The sequence below is a fragment of the Pelophylax lessonae genome (assembly GCF_965119305.1).
Source record: "Pelophylax lessonae genome assembly, chromosome: 11".
Classification (NCBI taxonomy): Eukaryota; Metazoa; Chordata; class Amphibia; order Anura; family Ranidae; genus Pelophylax; species Pelophylax lessonae.
Window position 1 is genome coordinate 83,967,517 of NC_138778.1, and position 18,049 is coordinate 83,985,565.

The 18,049-nt window shown below is 46.5% G+C and overlaps 1 protein-coding gene and 1 pseudogene across 2 annotated transcripts in view; one reads left to right on the forward strand and one right to left on the reverse strand.

The window, feature by feature from the left end:
- Positions 1-18,049, reverse strand: part of RETREG3 (reticulophagy regulator family member 3) — a 497,032-nt gene that overhangs the window by 476,060 nt on the left and 2,923 nt on the right. The window lies entirely within an intron of this gene.
- Positions 1,839-7,037, forward strand: LOC309566892 (zinc finger protein 862-like; annotated as a pseudogene). Its single transcript has 2 exons — positions 1,839-4,005; positions 6,602-7,037. The product of its transcript is annotated as a zinc finger protein 862-like (transcript).

Consider the following 18,049-nt stretch of genomic DNA (forward strand, 5'->3'; position numbering starts at 1 on the left):
GCTGCTGCCATCCGATCCTGTCTGCCAAAAACAGAAGGATGGTGGTTCTATTTAGCATCCGTCCAGTAAATCAGATTCAATGGCATCGGATGGGAACAGACGGTCCGTTTCCATCTGATTGCCCCATAGAGGAGAATGGGCTGTGTCTGCATAGCAGAGCAGACAGGACCTGTCATCTGCCTGCTCAGCGGGGATCAGCAGCGAGATCCCCACTGAGCATGCGGATTCTGCTTAGCGTAGGCGCCTGTGTGAAAGGGGCCCAAGGTGGCATATGTTACTCTTGGTCACTGGATCTCCTATCCCCCCAACCTTGCTGCACTGTTTTTCCCTAGTGAGCCCCTGCACATCACACCATCAAGACCCGTACACATGGGCCAAATGGCGGGCAACATCGGCCAGCTCAATAAAAACTGGCTGCCATTTCGACCCGTGTGTATAGCAGCTGGGCTGGCTTCTGTCAGATGAGTATGCTATAAAATCAGCACTCTCAGCCAATGGCTGTCCCCCTGTCACAACACAATAGCTCAGCAGGGGAGATCGCTGTACTAACATCAGATTGTTAGTACAGTGGCTCAGACCTGCGCTGTTAGTTTTTTTCCTTAAACCTGTTGGGATGAACGAGAAAAAAAAAAAAAAATATGATAGTGTGTACAAGGCTTTACATGGCCTAGTGATGGACAGGCTGTGATGCTGCGTTTCTGCCTTGGGCCTCTGACCTACTGGGGATGGTCCACATGCCTTCTGCTGTGTTTGGTTTGTGGCTGGGGGCTAGAAGTGCTGTGCCTGCCATTCCTTTCATGGGGTTGTGCAAACTATATCACCCAACGCCCAGTACATGCAGTTCTGGGCACCAGCCATGTTTTTTACATTTAGCCCTGCTGTGGGCAAGCAGCGATCTGGCACTTCCAGCTCCAGCACATGCCAATTAGGGGGCCCGGCCAATGATTCATCACTGCGGCCTGTCAATTGGTGGAGCGGATGACAGGAGAGAGACCTGTGTTGGTAAATAGCGGGGATGTGCTGGTTTTGTGTCCTGCAAAACAGGAAATAAAACAAACAGTCACATTCCTTAGTTAAAGCACCACATAGTAAACACTTCGAGCTCTTTCACACGGTCCGCCTCCGTAGGCGGATCCGTGCTGCTTAGCAGGGATCGATCAGCCGATCCCCGCTGAGCCGGCAGATGACAGCTCCGTCTCCGCTTGCAGTGCAGAGAGGGAGGTGTCACAGCTCCCGCTGCTCTCTATGGAGGATCGGATGAGAGCGGACCGCCTGTCCGCTCTCATCCGATCCGATCCCTGGACGGATGGAAAAAATAGGGTTTCCATCCGTCCGGATTTCACGGACAGGATAGGATACGGATGGCAGCGGGTGTCAGCAGATGTGTCTCCACTGACATCCGCTGCCCAATAGAGCTGCATGGAGGATCCGATCAGATCCGCCAAAAAAAAAAAAAAAAAAACTGACAGGCAGATCTTATCGGATCGCCCGTGTGAAAGAGCCCTTACAGGCTACTAGGGACATAGTTAACCCTTTGATTGCCCCTGGTGTTAACCCCTTCCTACCCAGTGTCATTAGTACAGTGTACATTATCACTGGTCACTGTATTAGTGTCACTTTAGATGTCAGTGGCAGTTAGTTCATTCCCAGTGGCATTGTCAAATTGTATGCCACACTATTGCAGTCCCGCTCTAAGTTGCTGATCGCCGCCATTACTAGTATAAAAAGCAAATAACTCACATACATACATACATACATACACACACACCATAATTTGTAGACCATTTTACTTATTGGGATTTCAAACAAAAACATCTTTGTTTGTGAATTCAGAAGAAATGAAACGTGCTGCAAAAGGCGTGACGCCAGAAGATACCAAGCAACTGCGAATGACAAATTTCTTTGCAAAGACTTCTTGTTCAGAAAGTGCAGTGCAAAATGTTATTGCAGAATGAAACTGCACAAGAGAAGAACAACCAGCAGAGGAGTCCCCTTCAACAAGTCACCCTCAAAATGATGGCAGAAGGAAGTTTAAGCAAGATTGGTGCAACAAACTCACATGGCTTAATATGACTATAACACAGGTATAGCCATATGCGAGTGTTGTGCCTCCTTCCCTGGCATTGCCGACCACACATCCAAGATTGTGAAAGGGGTTTCAGGACCATTTAAACTGGAGACCTTCAAGAAACATGGAAAGTCACTCCAGCATGAAAAATGTATGAAGGCCAAACATGCCCTGTTGGCTCCAGAAGCTACGCCATTGGCTGTATGCATTCACAAAATGGACCAAGGGATGTTCAACCACATGAAAGTTCTATTTAATGTGGCCTATTATATTGCAAAAAACAAACAAGCCATATACAGACTTTAAAAGGTTTGTTAGAGCTAACAGGGAAACTAGGGGTTGCTGTGAGAGAGGAGTATGCAAATGACAAGAGATGCAAGGAATTCATCTCACATATTGCAACTGTAATCCAGAAAGAACTCATCTGCGAGCTAGAGGCGGCAAAATATGTTAGTTTGATGCTAGATGGATCAACTGACAAAGGAGGAGTAGAAGAATTAATATTATATGTCAGATACATCAAGAACAATAGGATCAAGGAAGTATTTCTATCAATCCTACCTCTTGAAATGGCAACTGCAGATGGGTACTTAGAAACCAATCACTAAAGAGCTGAAGACACATGGTCTTTTAGACTGGCTTTTTTCAAACCAGCTGATTGGAATTGGTACAGATGGTGCTGCAAGCATGATTGGAGCTGAAAATGGACTGGTACAGAAAGTACGTCAAAATCTCAGTCATGTCATTGACATTCACTGTGTTGCACACAGATTAAATTTAAGTGCATTAAGCTCTGAGAAAGAGGGAAAATGCATTTATGACCTTGACTAAAATACCAATTTTACCAGCATTCACCCAAGGGAATGCGACAGCTAAAGCAGGTAGCTGAAAGTTTTCATGAAAAAAATCCAGAAATTTCAGTACTTGCATAACATAAGATGGGTGTCAAGCAAAGTTAGTGCTCTCTCTGCACTTGTCAAAGATTGGAAATGTGTGACAGTCCACCTGGAAAGTGTTGCTGCAGAAAAAGACACTGCTTCTGCAGTTGCACATGGTTTGTTGAAAAAAACTAACTGATTTTAAATTTGTTCTCCATTTTCTGCTTGACTACCTAGAAATTATTGAGAACCTCTCCCTTTTATTTCAAAGGGAAGAGCTTTTCTTAAGCACAATTGAGTTGCATGTGAAAAACACTATTTCTTCTTTAAAATCTCTCAAAGATAGAGACAGTATGAGGAGAGATTTCTAACTGGAACATCACTCAAAGGACAGCATCAAGATGTACAGTTGCATGGACTCAGTAATACTGCAACGTCTTTGATCCAGCATGAAAAGGACAAATTGATTCAGTGTGGTGTAAAATATCTAGAAGAGCTATTTCTCATTCAAAGGAATATTGAACGTTCCACTGCAGTGTTTGATAACTTTGCCTGGCCATCGGGAAAAGCACTACAAGACTATGGTGTTGATGACATTACAACATTGGCTCAGCATTTCCAGAAACAACTCTCACTGCCTGAAATGCATGATAAATGCATGCATGCAATCCACAATGAGTGGTATGAATTTAAAGTCCTTGGAAAAAGGAAAGAAACTGAGTGAACTTCTGGATTTGGCACTCTCCAACACAGACAGATTTCCAGTTTTGGGAAACTTGTCTATAGAGTGTGTTGCCTGTCTCAACCGCATGTTGTGAGAGAGGATTCAGCTTAATGAACTTTGTAAAAAATAAGTTCAGATCTTTAATGCAGCAAGAAAGTTTAGGCGATTTGTTGATGACCAACATGAATGGACCATCAGTGAAGGATTTTGATCCTGCAAAGGCCGTTGACCATTGGTACTTTTAATTGCAAAAGTACAAGGCATATTCATGGCCACAAAAAGCCAAGTGAAAAAAAAAGACATTGCATTAAACAGCTGGTGTGTCACATCAGAATGTATTCATTATCTACACAAGTTAAATGCCTATGATGTTTGGTTCTAGTCGTCTTTATGTTTAAATTTAAGATCCGTTATTTTCGTCATTGAAAACAAAGCTTTGTTTTATATATTAAAAAAAAAAAAAAAAAAAACCTGGCTCCTAGATTCCAAACAAATTTGTCAAGCCCTGTAGTAGACAATCTGTTGACTATCACTTTGGCATGGAGGTTGACATCAACGTTTAACAGGGAGATGGGCCTGAAATTTTGAGGAATGTTGGGGATTTCCCTGGTTTGGGCAAGGTGACTATAGTAGCCAAAAGCATCTCCCATGGGAATGTCAACTGTTGTGTGGCTGCGTTGAGGACAGTCATTAGTTGAGGAGTCAAAAGATTTTCAAAGAGTGTATAGTATTCTACCAAGTATCCATCCAGTCCCAGGGCTTTACCGTTAACTTAAGGCCTTTAATTCTAGCAGTGTGAACAGGGCATGTAAAAAGTCCAAGTTTTGGGGGTTCAGTGTTGGAAGCAATAGCTTATCCAGGAACTCACTGATTTTATTGGGATCTGGTTGTATACTGTCTGGGTGCAGATTTTATAGGGAGCTGTAATAGTTGCCGAAAGTTTCAGCAATGTCATTAGGGTTGTACATTTTTTCATTACTGGTGGGGTCGATAATAAGAATTTCTGTTGTTTACTTTCTCTTTAAGTTAGTTTGCCAGGAGTTTACCTGCTTTATTCCCATACCTATACAAGGTAGCTTTCAAGGATCGGAGGTGACGCTAGTGGTTCTCGACTAAAAGTAAGCACAGTTCGTGCCTAGCGTTATACACTTTTTCCTGGATTACCTTAGAGTGAGAGAGGGGGGGGGGGGGGCGATGTATGGTGGTTTTACAGGGTCTGAATTTCAGCAAGGTCGTCAAGACGCTTTTTTTTTTCCGTAAAAACATTTTTATTCAAGAAATATAAGATAACATTACATGGAATAAGATATGTAGCATAAACACACGTAAAGTTCCAACTTTAGGTCAAGTAATGATACACTACAACTTTCTGTTAGTACATTCAAGCAAAAACAGGGATATAACTATATACAGTACACCTCAGTGGAACTCTACAGAAACGAAACTTCTATATCAATGCAACACGCTTGCTCAGGGACTTGCTCAGTTGCCGTAGACTTCTGGACCCTCACCCCAATTGGATACATACTGTGAGGGGCGGTTTCCACCTAGGTAGGTTCTCAGATCACAGGTGTCACCACTACCTGTGCGGGTTTCCCTGGTCTGAGTTATATCTATACGAAGAAGGGGTAGTAAGAAAGAAGTACAAAACAAAGAACAAGTAGGGAGAGAAGGGGGGAGGGGAAGGGGTAGGGTCCTGCCACCAGAGTGCTGGGATATGTGGATGGAAAGAAAGCTAAAGCATCACGTCATATCTGGGTACATTTTAAGAGAGGTTACTTCATATCAGATCAGAGGGTTGGTGAGTTCAGACTTGCCATTGTTTTTGCAAAGTAACTTCTTTCCCGTTCTTGAAAGCGAGCATCTTTTCCATTTTGTACTGGGTAGCTACTCTATGTTTGATGGTAGACAGGTTTGGGGGGGGGGGGGGGCTATAGCCCACCAGTTAGCTGCGATCGCAATTCTTGTGGCAAATAATATATGCCCTCACCTTCCGGGGACCAGGTGGATAAGAATCTAGACCCAAACCCAGCAAGGCCAAGGCCGGCGAAGGTACACATGTTGTTCCCAATATTTGAGATGCTTAATCAAAGACCTTCCTCCAAAGTGGTTGGATCACCGGCAGCTCCAGAACACATGCACCAAATTACCTGGTTCCTGGCAATCCCGCCAGCAGAGGGGAACATTTTTTATCAATGGCGTGAAGCCTTGCAGGCGTCATATAATATCTATGAAATAGCTTCTGGGAGTTGTCCCAGTGATCCACACACATCGAAGACGAGCGGCTAGACTGGAATGCTCTCATCCACTGAGGAACAGAGAAGGTCGGATTTAGCTCGCCCTCCCATTTGAGGATAGTGGGAGATTTACGCAACGGAGGTTAATAATTGTAATATTTATAGCAGAGTGAGATACCCTTAGTGCTAGGACATGTCTTGGCAGTAAGGAATTACGAAAAATTTTTTGGCATAGGGGGAATTACAGATTTATGAACTTTCTTATAGGCTGCAATTTGGAAATCTGTTAACGAGTCGAGGGCAGATTTTGGCTGGGTTGACGTATTTATGAAATGGTAGCCTCGTCTCCGCCATTGCAGGGTCAAGACACCTGGGATTATAATATACACTGCTAGGGGGGTAGCGAGATTGACACATTCGTCTTAGAAGTCCTGTCCGAGGAGATGGGTCCACGCTTGTAGCGTAGCTTGAATGGTAGGGTATTTGGGGGTCTTAGTTTTGTGGAGCAAGGTAGCAGCAAAGGTTAATGCATGCAGGTTTTGTCCCGGGGTGACTTATCTCTCAATCTGGTTCCACAGGTTGTCCTCTTGATGTAAAAACCAATAACGGGCTTGTGAGACGACGCACGGTAATAGGCTTGCACATTAGTAAGTGTTTCATATTTAGCCTAACCTAGGTTTTATTTCAGTTTCAGATACTTTACAAGTGAACAATCTGCAAAGCGTGCAAAAGATGCACTGACAGGGGAACTAGAGGAAGACTTGAGGAGCAGCACAGCTGGAACATCACAGGCCACAGAACCACAAGACAAGGTCCCTCAGGTGGAAGCAGCAGCAGCACCGAGCAGCTTTATGCAAGAGTTTGACCACATTGTGGAGGAGTTTGAACTAGATCCCAGTGCAGCAAGCAGCTTGAGCCCTGCAATGCAACTGATTGGCTATATTGCAGAGAAACCCATCGCTGCCAACAAATACAGATTACCTTGTCTTGCTGCCACTGCCACAAAATACCTCAGTGCCCCCTGCACTAGTGTAGAAAGTGAGAGAGAGTGTTCAGCACAGTTTCCAGCATTGTGGATGAGAAGAGAAATAGACTTACAGCAGAGAGAGCATAAATGCTCGTTTTTATGAGAAAGAATTTGCCATTGCTGCTGATTAAGTGACCATTCACTGGTCATTTTTGTGTCATGTGTGACTGTGAATTAACTTAATCACACAAACAAATGGCATTTGTAATGTAAACAGGTAGTCCAGTGTCACTGTCACACGCCACCATCAAATTGTGTGATGGTGGTGTGACACTGGACTACATGTTTACAATATGCTATTTGTATGTGTGATCAAGTTGTTGTTCGACCAACTTTTTAGTCAGGTCAGACTCAGGCTGCTATGTTGTTGCTGGCTGTTATGTTGTATTGCCCCCTGTACTAGTAATGCAGAAAGTGAGAGAGTGTTCTGTTCAGCACGGTTGGTGTTTGTGGATGAGAAGAGAGAAAGACTTACAGCAGAGCGAAGAAATACTTGTCTTCAATCTTCTTGAGAGAGAATTTGCCATTGCTGATTAAGTGACCATTCAGGTCATGTTTGTGTCATATCATCATGTGTGACTGAATCAAGTCAACTTGATCACACAAACAAATGGCATTGGTAATGTAAGCAGGTAGTGCAGCGTCACGGTTACATGCCACCATCAAATTGGGATGGTGGTGTGACACAGGACTACACATTTACATGCTATTTGTATGTGTGATCAACTGATCAAGTTTTTTGTTGTTCGACCAGCTTTTTTAGTTAATTAATTTCTCACTGAGAACTTCGCATGTCCAGCTGCTATATTGCTGCTACTATGTTGCATTTTATTTAAATTCCTGTTTGCAGGATTTTGCACTTTATATTTTTTTTTTACAATGGTTTACTGTTTGATTGCTATTGTATGTTCAAGCAATAAACAGCTATTTTCCTCGTGGCTACATTTTATTCTTTGAGTTTGATTACATGATATTTTAGATTTTGAATGCACAATTGTTATAAGGTATCTGCCGTTAACGATACAGATCCGGAAGTATTGTTTTGTGATAAAATCACAAAACAATACTTCCAGATCGGTATTGGCGGATACACAAAGCCAGGCATCGGTATTGGGACTAGAAAAGTTGAATCGGTTCATCCCTAGTCACCATCTCGTGGATTTAGTACGTCCAAGGGGTCGGGTATATCCATCAAATAGCTATATTCTCGTGTGAATTTAGTATCCAGGGTTTTATTTAGTGTGAAGGGATAAGAGTCCATATTTGTATGCATACCACCTTGGTCTCCACTTTAGTTGTGCTGTCATTTGCTTGTTAAAAGTTTGTGTACAGAAGCATCTTGTTTTATGTGGGAAATGTAGCCATGATCTAACAAGCCCATGTGTGCGAGAATTTGGTGGGGGGTGTCATTTGCTATATATATTAGCTCCTCCATTTCTGCGATTTTGTTAACATGCAAGAGCCATTCAGAGATCTTTGGGGGAGAGGGAAACCCCCCAATGTATTTAGGATACAGAGTTTAGCAGCATTTAACAAATTAATAGTTAAGAGATTTGCGGTATGAGTAAGCAGATCTGGAGGAGTGAGGAAGGAGAGGGGCTGGGGCAAACTCCAATGTAGTGACTGGTGCCGTTGCATTGTGGACTTGGTGCCAGAATTTTTGAAGCAAGACCACCAGATGTGGAGAAAAGTGCCTAAGTCTTTAGCACATCTCTAGCATTGGTTAGATAAGGCGGGATTATTTTGTGGAGTAGGGTTGGTACCTGGTACCAGCGACTCAAATTTTATAATTATTTTCTTGTATTTTACCATTTTTAGATCCTTTGTGAGCAAGAACGAACAAGCGTTCCCAATGTTCCATAGAAAGATAAGAGTTCCAGATCTCATTCCCATGCAGGGTATGAATTTGTTTGATTTGGGCGATATGGAATCGTAAAGCAGGTTGTAAAGGGTAGATATCACATGCCTCTGGGGTGATGTTTGAGAGCATTATGTTTCAAATTGCGTGAGAAGTCGAGAAACTGAGGTGTCGAGGACTAACTCCCCATGAAAGTGGCGTATTTGGTAGTAATTCCAGAAAGGAAGAGAGTGTTCAGGCAGAGTCAGATTTGAAAGATCCGACAGGGTTTCCTCTTGGAAGAAATGGTGGGCTAGTATCTCATGGAGCGGCCATAGATTATTTAGAAAGTGGGCAGACATTCCTGGGGGAAAGGCTGGGTTAAACTGGATAGGTGTTAGTGGGCCTGGAGTGGATGAAAGATTCATTTTTGTGCAAACCTTTCTAAAACGGTTTAGCATCGGGCCTATTAGTGGATGTACCTTAAGCCGTGATGGGATATGTTGGGGCAAGTTCCAAGGCATTGATCTAACAGGTATACAGGAGAATGAGTGTTCCAAATGAACCCACTCTATTTCTCATGAACTTTCCAGTCTACAATTCTGGCTTAATGGCTGGCACGATAATTCTTAATATCAGGTAGACCCACTCCCCCCTATCATTTTGGGTCTAATTGTTCATAACTTATCCTCCTCAGGTGTTTATGGCTCCACAGAAATTTGGTGCATATGCTCTTATAGGTTTGGAAAAAGGTCATCAGGAGTTTGATTGGTATTGTTTGTAGGACATAAATAATTCTACGGAGGAAGTTCATTTTTAAGATGGCCGCGCGATCGAACCATAAAAAAGGGTGATTTGTACCATTTTCGCATGTCTGAGATGGGGTTGAGGATTGGTACATAGTTTTTGGCGTATAGGTCTGAAAGGAGGGCTGGTAACTGGATACCCAAAGTACATGATCGCATCAGATTGCCATTTAAAAAAAAGGAAAAAAACTGGATTTTTGACTAACCGTAAAATCCTTTTCTCTTAAGTCCATTGACGGAAGCAGTTCTCTCTGAATCATATCAGTAGGGTAATACTGCCCCCAACAGGAGGACACTAGGCAGAAAAAAAAAGTTCTGGCTACGACTATGGGCAGTCCCGGAGGGTACACCCTCTCTCTTCCTACATAGGATGCCAGTTTTGTATCAAAGCAGTGTCAGAAAAGTAACACCAACCCAACTCAAAATAGAGGGGCGGGTACTGCATCCGTCAATGAACTTAAGAGAAAAGGATTTTACGGTTAGTCAAAAATCCAGTTCTCTCTGATGCATATCAGTAGGAACGTCCCAAAGCAGTGCCATAAAATGAGGGGTGGGAACAGCAGGAAAGAACAAGTCCCCAAGGCCAAACATAGCCGACCAGGCAACATAGGACTCTCAGAACAAAAAGATGAGGCCCACCTGAAAACAAACAGTAAACACCCTCAAGGAAGGCCAAAAGCCCTCCAAATAGCAGCCAGCGAAAAACCTTGCGGCCGAAAAGCAGCATCTGCAGATGCCAACACATCCACATGATAAAACATGGTAAAAAAGGTGTGAATAGAGTTCCAGACAGCCGACTTGGAACACCGATACAAGGTGAAAAGCCCAGGAAGCACTAGGCGCCCGAGTAGAACACGCCGAAACAGGGAAAGGTAGGACCTGACCCTTAATAGAATAAACCTGCACCACCGTCTGTCTGATCCATCCGGGAATAGACGCAGCAGACATAGGCAGTCCCGTTCATGGGCCATCCGTAAGTACAGAGAGCGAGCCTGACTCAAAAAAAAAAGACACCGTAGTCGCCAAGTACACCTGGGAGTGCCTGCACTCTAAACAGAGTAAGCAATGCACATTCCTTAGGATGTGAGGGCTCAGGACACAAGATGGGAATACAATGTCCCCGTGCAAGTGAACACCAGAAACCATCTTCGGAGGGAAGGACGGATCCGGACAAAGTACCACTTGGCCCCATGATCAACATATAGGGAGAACAACAGGACAATGTCGCCAGTGCTGACACCTGCACGCAGAGTGACAACCACCAAGAAGGCCACCTTCTGTAATAAGGTAGGCAGGGAATACCCTCAAATACTCACAGAGGGTCTAAAAGAACCGACTGCACCAAATCAAGGTCCCCAGTGGGTGACGGAGGTCACACCGGAAGCACCAAGTGTCACACCCCCTGGAAGAAGTCACGCACCAGAGGCCCCTGTCCTTCAGCACCTGGCATTCAACAGCCACGTCGGCAAAGTCAGCGACCACAAAGTCAGACGGGAGATAGGCCCTGGAGACGATAACTCCTCCCTGAGAGGAATTCTCCAAGGAGCGTCTGTGGCCAGCCTGACCAGGCAAGCGTACCAAACTCGGCGAGGCCCGTCCGGAGCCACGAGAAAAATCCGGAATCCCTTCCGCCTCGATCCTGCGAAAAATTCTTGGCAGCAACTTGGGAGGAGGAAAGGCAGACAAGCAGCAGATACTGACCTTGGCCCATCCGTGAGGTGACCATGCTAAACTCCACATCATTGTTTAAGTTGAACCTAGCGAAAGTTCTTGCCCATGGCAGAACCCAAGGTGCCACCATTGCACCCACCAGAGGGTCCCGGGAGTGGGCCACAAACCACAGCACTATCCTGTAGATGCGACTCCAAACAGGTCTACGTTTGGAGTGCCCCCAACGAAGGCACAACTGCAGAAACCCCTCCGGATGAAGGGACCATTCCCCTGCATCCAAGGCCTGTCGATTTGAGGCAATCCGCCTGCCAAGGTTTCCACACCTGAGAAGGGAACAGCAGAAGAGCTGGAACAAGGTGCACTGCCCAATAAAGAATTGAAACATTCAAAGACGCAAGGACACCCTTGGTGCCCCCTTGGTGAATGACATAAGCCACGATCATGGTGTAGTCGATTGAACGTGCACCGGGCAGCTGCAGGTGCCCGATCCAGTGAACCAGGCAAAGCCGGATCGCTCTCAGCCCCCAGGACATTGGTAACCTGGATACTCCAGGGCCCATACTCCCAAAACAGAGAACCTGCTGAGGACTCCTTCCCCTCCCAGTCAGGCTTGCATCCCCAGTGATAAGTGTTAGAGAAGAGGGGGGGGGGGGGAGGAAGGATTCCAGCTCAAGACTTCCTGGTCAGCCAGCTCAGCCGGATCCAAAAGTCCAGAGAGTTTGGATTCTAGTCCCATTTGAGAAGTATCGATTTCTGGGGGATCCCAGAGAGGGATTGAGTGAAAGGGACCGTCTCGAAAGACGGCACCCATCAATTACAGAACGTGCATACAGGTCCGAAGGGACGACCATGTGCAGGACATGAACCGCAGTCTGAAGTTCCAAGAGTCTTTTCCCAGGAGGGAGAAAACACCCTGACTGAAGGAGAGTCCAAAGTCAGGCCCAGATAGGCAAGTCTCATGGAAGGGACCATGGATGACTACTGAAGGATCAGAACCCACCTGAACTCCTCCAGAGTTCTTGTGGTGACTTCACAATCACAAGCAAATTACAGCCCCTGCACCAGCTGGTCCAACACCTCCACCAGGGCAAGAGGGACATGCCCCACACCAAGTCACAGTGGTGTAACTCCACCCACCCATCAGGTTAGAATCTGCGTGGCAAGGGCAAACAAACACTGTTTCCAGGGCAGATTACGCCAGGGAGTACAGAGCACAGGCCACAGCCTGCACCATCCTATCCCTCAAGTCTTTAAAGTGGAGTTCCACATAAAACCAAAAAAAAAAAAATATATACATAAAAATACCCCCAGGACAGTCAAGGCTAGTGCATTCCACAATGGATAGCCTCTGAACTGTCCTGGGTTGCACTTACCTGCAAGAAGAAATACTTACCTTGAAAATGTATTGTCCAGGTGTGGGCAGCTTGAAGCCAGCACGATCCTCTTCTGTCCTCATCGGTCCCACGATTCACTGCACCGGCCCGCTGTCACTTCCGGCTCTGCAGCGTCATCCCTGCACAGCTTCTGGGCATGCCCAGAAGCTGTTTAGCAAGGTATGACGGCACCTACACCGGAACAGATGTCGGCGCCGGTGCAGGCGCATTGATTCCTGGGAGCGATGACGTTCAGCTCCCAGGAATCATTGCAAGCCAAGAAGTGACGACTCGCCGTGGCCGCCAAGGGAGGAAGAGGAAGTAAGGTAAGTATACCATCTTCTAAAACAAGGTAATTAACAAAAAAAAAAAAAAAAAAAAAAAATTGCGATTATCCATTTGTTTTTCAGGTGACTCGGAGCAAAAAGATAAAACCAAACTTCCACTGGAACAATGGTAGCCCCATTCAGCTAGAGACTGTACGTCCGCCAAAGGAGGAACAATCCTCTGTTTCAGAGACTCCCCAAAAGGGCAATATCCAACGGCTGCATAGACACCCCAGGGAAACGTCTCAGGGCGGTCCCCTGCTACATGAGCAGCCAGCAAAAAGAGCAGCTCCAGATGGAATGCGACCAGTGCCCTAGGCACAGCCGCCGCTGTGACCCCCAAATTGCAGGGTGTCACGCATTGAAAAAGCCAGTGCATCCACCAGCGCCTGTCACGGCAGGGGAGGTAGAAATGTCCAACCACCTCACATTCAAGGAGAGCAAATTACACTCAGTCTGCATTAGAAAAGCTATGAAGTGAAAAAAGCACTCAAAGCATAGACCACCATCAAAATTAACCTAAAATTCAGGTGGCAATTGCATGTTAAAGTTGTTGTAAACCCACTCTTATATTTTTTACCTATAGTTACTGTAAATAACTCCTAAACCTTCACCGTTTAGGAGATATTTACATTTCATGCAGCTGATGACATCATTGGCGCATGCTCTCTGAAGAAAGGGCCACCCGTGCGGTTTCTTCAGAGCCCTGTGCCGTTTTGAGCGGCTCCTGCATGCATGCGTTGGAGTGGCATTACGCAGCTCCTGTCCAGTAGCATAGCCAGAGTCCACAGACGATGGATGCAGTCGGAAGCGGGAGGCGACAAGGGCTTCCTTTGGAGGCAAATGTCACGTAATGTGCTAGTATGTGATGCATACTAGCACATTATGCATTTATTTTGCTGGGAAGAAAAAACAAAGCTGAGAAAGTGTTTATTTCCCCTTTAAAAAAAAGGTAAAGTCCTGAACCTTCCAAAGTCCCACAGGAAGTTAGAAAACGTGACCAGAAAGGTCAGATGAGAGCTTCTGGTACCATATAAGCAGACAATGCCACGGTGGGCCACTATAACTCACAATAAATGGGAACAGGACTAAACAGTACAAGTCCATAGTCCCCAAAACCAGGTAACAAACTAGGCGTCCACGCACGACAGTTATTAAGGGGAGCCCCAAAGTCACTGGGTTACTCGTAGATCCGAAGTCCACTGAAGCAAACACGGTAACTGAAATAACATACTTTTCTTGCCGCCTTATAAGAAAAAAAATAAAATGAAAATGAGTTCTCTTGAAAAAATGTAAAAAGATTTCCACTGCATTACGCTGACACAGGACACAGTAAACTGTCATTTAGGTTTCTGACTTATTCAGACAATGTGCCACTCGACTGAGGCAATCATATGCAGTCTTGGGATCTTCAAAAAAACTGCATATTATTTGCAGCCACTCACACCCATTAAAAGTAAAAAAGTGTCACAACCGCTTTTTGACTTCAGTGAACTTTACCAGTTTACGCTGCAGTTATGCAGAAAAGTCCGGGTAGAAAGAAATCCAAACATTATCATCCACAATCATATTTTGGTTCTAGTCAGGGGTAGGGAGGGGGTGAAAGTATCTGGTATTGAAGTGGGTAAAATGGTAAATTTTCCCAGTTTAAACTTTTGATAAGTTGTCCATTTTCTATTGTAGAAAAAATTGAATTTTTGTAAAATCTTACAGTAAAATTCCTTTATCCGAGTCCTCTGACAGTCACCGCCCACTCATACAGTCTTCACCAATGGGTATTGACCTCTTATCCACAGGAGCAAGCTAGGCATAAGACTTGTTAAAAACAAAGCAATTTACATAGACACCCCCGGCTAGCCTCATTCCCAATTCAGTTTGGTAGCAAGCAGTAGATAGTCCATGAACCCCAAAAGAGGGGCGGGGACTGTCAGGACTCAGAGAAAGGAATTTTACGGTAAGATTTTACAAAAATTCAGTTTTCTCTTATGTCCTCTGACAGTCGCCGCCCACTCATACAGTCTTCACCAATGGGACGTCCCAAAGCAGTGTAGACATGAGGGGTGAGAATCGCAACCGTCACAAAGGCAACGCAGCACCCAGGTCAGAGAAGGGAACCTTTTCTGAACAGAAAGGTAAACCCTCTGGGTAACAGAAAAGCTCAACTGGAGCAAACAACCCAGGAAAGCAAATAACCAAGGGGGAAACAACCCCCAACAGCCAGGGACCTGCAAAACTAGGGCCCCCTTAAGGCACTGCCGCACAGAACCTTGCGGCCAAAGGACGGGTTTACAAACCTCACGTTTGTAAAATTTGGAAAGGGTGTGCACAGACGACCAAGTCACAACCTTGCACACCTGGGTCACCGAAGCCCGTTGCTGGAAAGCCCAGGACGCACTCGCCGCTCTGGTAGAGTGCACCTTGACAAGGAAGGGAGGTACCCGTGCCCTAAACGAATAGAGTGCACCTTGACAAGGAAGGGAGGTACCCGTGCCCTAAACGAATAGGCCTGTACAATCGTCTGTCTGATCCATCTAGAAATGGTTGCCGCAGACGCAGCCATACCCTTCTGAGGTCCCTCAGGAAGGACAAAAAGAGAATCCGACTTTCTGAAGGATGCCGTGGACGACAGGGAAACCCTAATCGCCCAGACTACATCCAAGGAATGCAAGGCACACTCCTTAGGATGCCTAGGGTTCGCACATAGCGAAGGTAAGACAATAACCTCGTTAAGGTGAAAATCAGAAATCACCTTATGAAGTAAGGATTGGTTAGGTCACAAGACCACCTTATCCCTATGAACCACCAGGTAAGGGGAGAGGCAAGACAAGGCCGCCAACTCCAACACTCTGCGAGCAGATGTGATAAGCCACCAGAAAGGTAACCTCTCTCTTCAGCATAGGCAGAAAAATTTCTCTGATGCTTTCAAAGGGAGGATGTTGCAAAACGAACAGGACCAAGTTTAAGTCCCAAGGAGGTAAAGGCACTCTCCGAGGAGGAGCCAAATGACGCACACCTTGATAAAAGGTGCCCATCATTGAATTAGACGCCAAGGGGCGCTGAAAAAGGATGGCCAGTGCAGATAACTGGCCCGTAATAGTGGTCAGCGCAAGACGCTGGTCCACACCAGATTGGAGGAATGCTAACACCCTCGCCACCGAAAAGGAGCGAGGATGGATGCCCCTGGATTCACACCAGGCAAAATAAGCCTTCCAAGTACGGTAATAGATCTTACCTGACGAGGCCTTCCTAGCCCTGAGCAGGGCAGGAATGACCGCCGACGAGAGACCCCGATCTCTCAAGACCTGGCGTTTAACAGCCACGCCGCTGAGGTCAGCGACCGTAAAGCAGGATGGAAGATCGGCCCCTGAGACAGCAGATTGTCTCGAATGGGAGGGGAGCCACCACGGAGTCTCAATGACCAGTTGGACGATGGCCACATACCAAGACCGGCACGGCCAGTCTGGGACCACCAGAATCACCAACTTCGGTTCCCAGACTAACCTGCAAAGGAACCTGGCCAACAACCGAAGCAGAGAAAAGGCAGAAATCAGGCGATACTAATTCAAAGGGCACCACCACACATCCGAGGCGACTGCCAGAGGATCGTGCATTAGTGCCATGAACCTTCCCACCTTGTTGGTTAGCCGAGAAGCGAACATATCCACATCCGGGGATCCCCAGCTCGCACACAGCAGCTGAAAAACCTCCGGGTGTAGGGACTATTCTCCCTGGCCCAGGGTCTGGCGGCTCAGATAAAATCGGCCTGCCAATTCTCCACACCCGGAATGTGAACTGCCGAAATCGCCGGGACGTGCATCTCGGCCCAAGACAGAATTCTAGTCACTTCCTGGGCTGCCTGGGCACTCCTGGTGCCCCCTTGATGATTTGATGTAAGCCACCGCAGTGGCGTTGTCCGTCTGGACCCGTACAGGGCAGCCCCGAAGATGAGCTGATCAACGGAGCAAGCATAATCCTTTCCAAGGATTGAGGATGCCTGTCCCATCTGGCCAAGATCTCCGCTTGAAGAGATTGTGTGTCGAACTGTGCAAACGGTATTGCCGTGAAGGCTGACACCATCAACCCCAGGGACCGCATGCAGGCCCTGACCTCGTCCTGTACAGTCCGGAGCATGTCCTCCGGCAGGAAACCTTTACTTAGGCAGAGTCCAGGACCATTCCCAGATAAGGGAGATGAACAGAAGGGGACAAGGTCGACTTCTGAACGTTGATGGTCCATCCGAACTCCCGAAGCGTCTGAACGGTAGTTGACAGATCGCGTAAGAGACTCGGGCTGGCATTCGATCGTAACAGGAGATCGTCCAGATATCCCAAGACCACAATCCCCTGCGCCCGCAAAAGGGCCAGAACAGGAGCCAGCACTTTGGGATGGGAAACACCCTTGGAGCTGCAGCGAGACCAAAAGGTAACGCCACAAACTGATAGTAATCCTCAGTGATTGCAAATCGGAGGAACCTCTGAAGACCCGCAAATATAGGGGATGTGTAAATATGCATCTTCGAGGTCAGTGGAAGCCAGGAAATCTCCTGGACTTAAGGAGGCCACCACTGAACTGAGGGATTCCATGCAGAACTTTTCAACCCGCACGAAGCTGTTCAGAGCTTTCAAGTCCAGAAATGGACGTACCTTGCCCTCCTTACTGGGCACAGTGAACAGATGCGAGTAAAACCCCCGAAACCTGTCCCGATGAGGCACTGGGACGATCACCCCCTGGGCGAGCAGATCCTGAACCGCCCGATGAAGATCGTGTAAGCGATCTGGGGGTCAAATGAAGATTTGAGGGAAAGAATCTGTCAGCTGGCCGCGAAATGAATTCGATCTTGCATCCCGATCAAATGATTTCCTGAACCCACCTGTCCGGAACCCCGGAGAAGCCAAAGGTCTAGGAAACCACGCAGACGTCCCCCCACCCCTGTAATGGGTGAGGGCGTCCCTGCAGGTGGAGGTGGAAGGACCTGCCGGGCCGGCATGGGTTGATTTAGTTTGCCCGCCCAGGGCTTCCTCTGACCACCCTGGCCCTTAAAGGGTTTCCCCTTGACCCGTGCCTTGAAGGCACAAAAGGACCCCTGATTTGGTGTAAAGGAA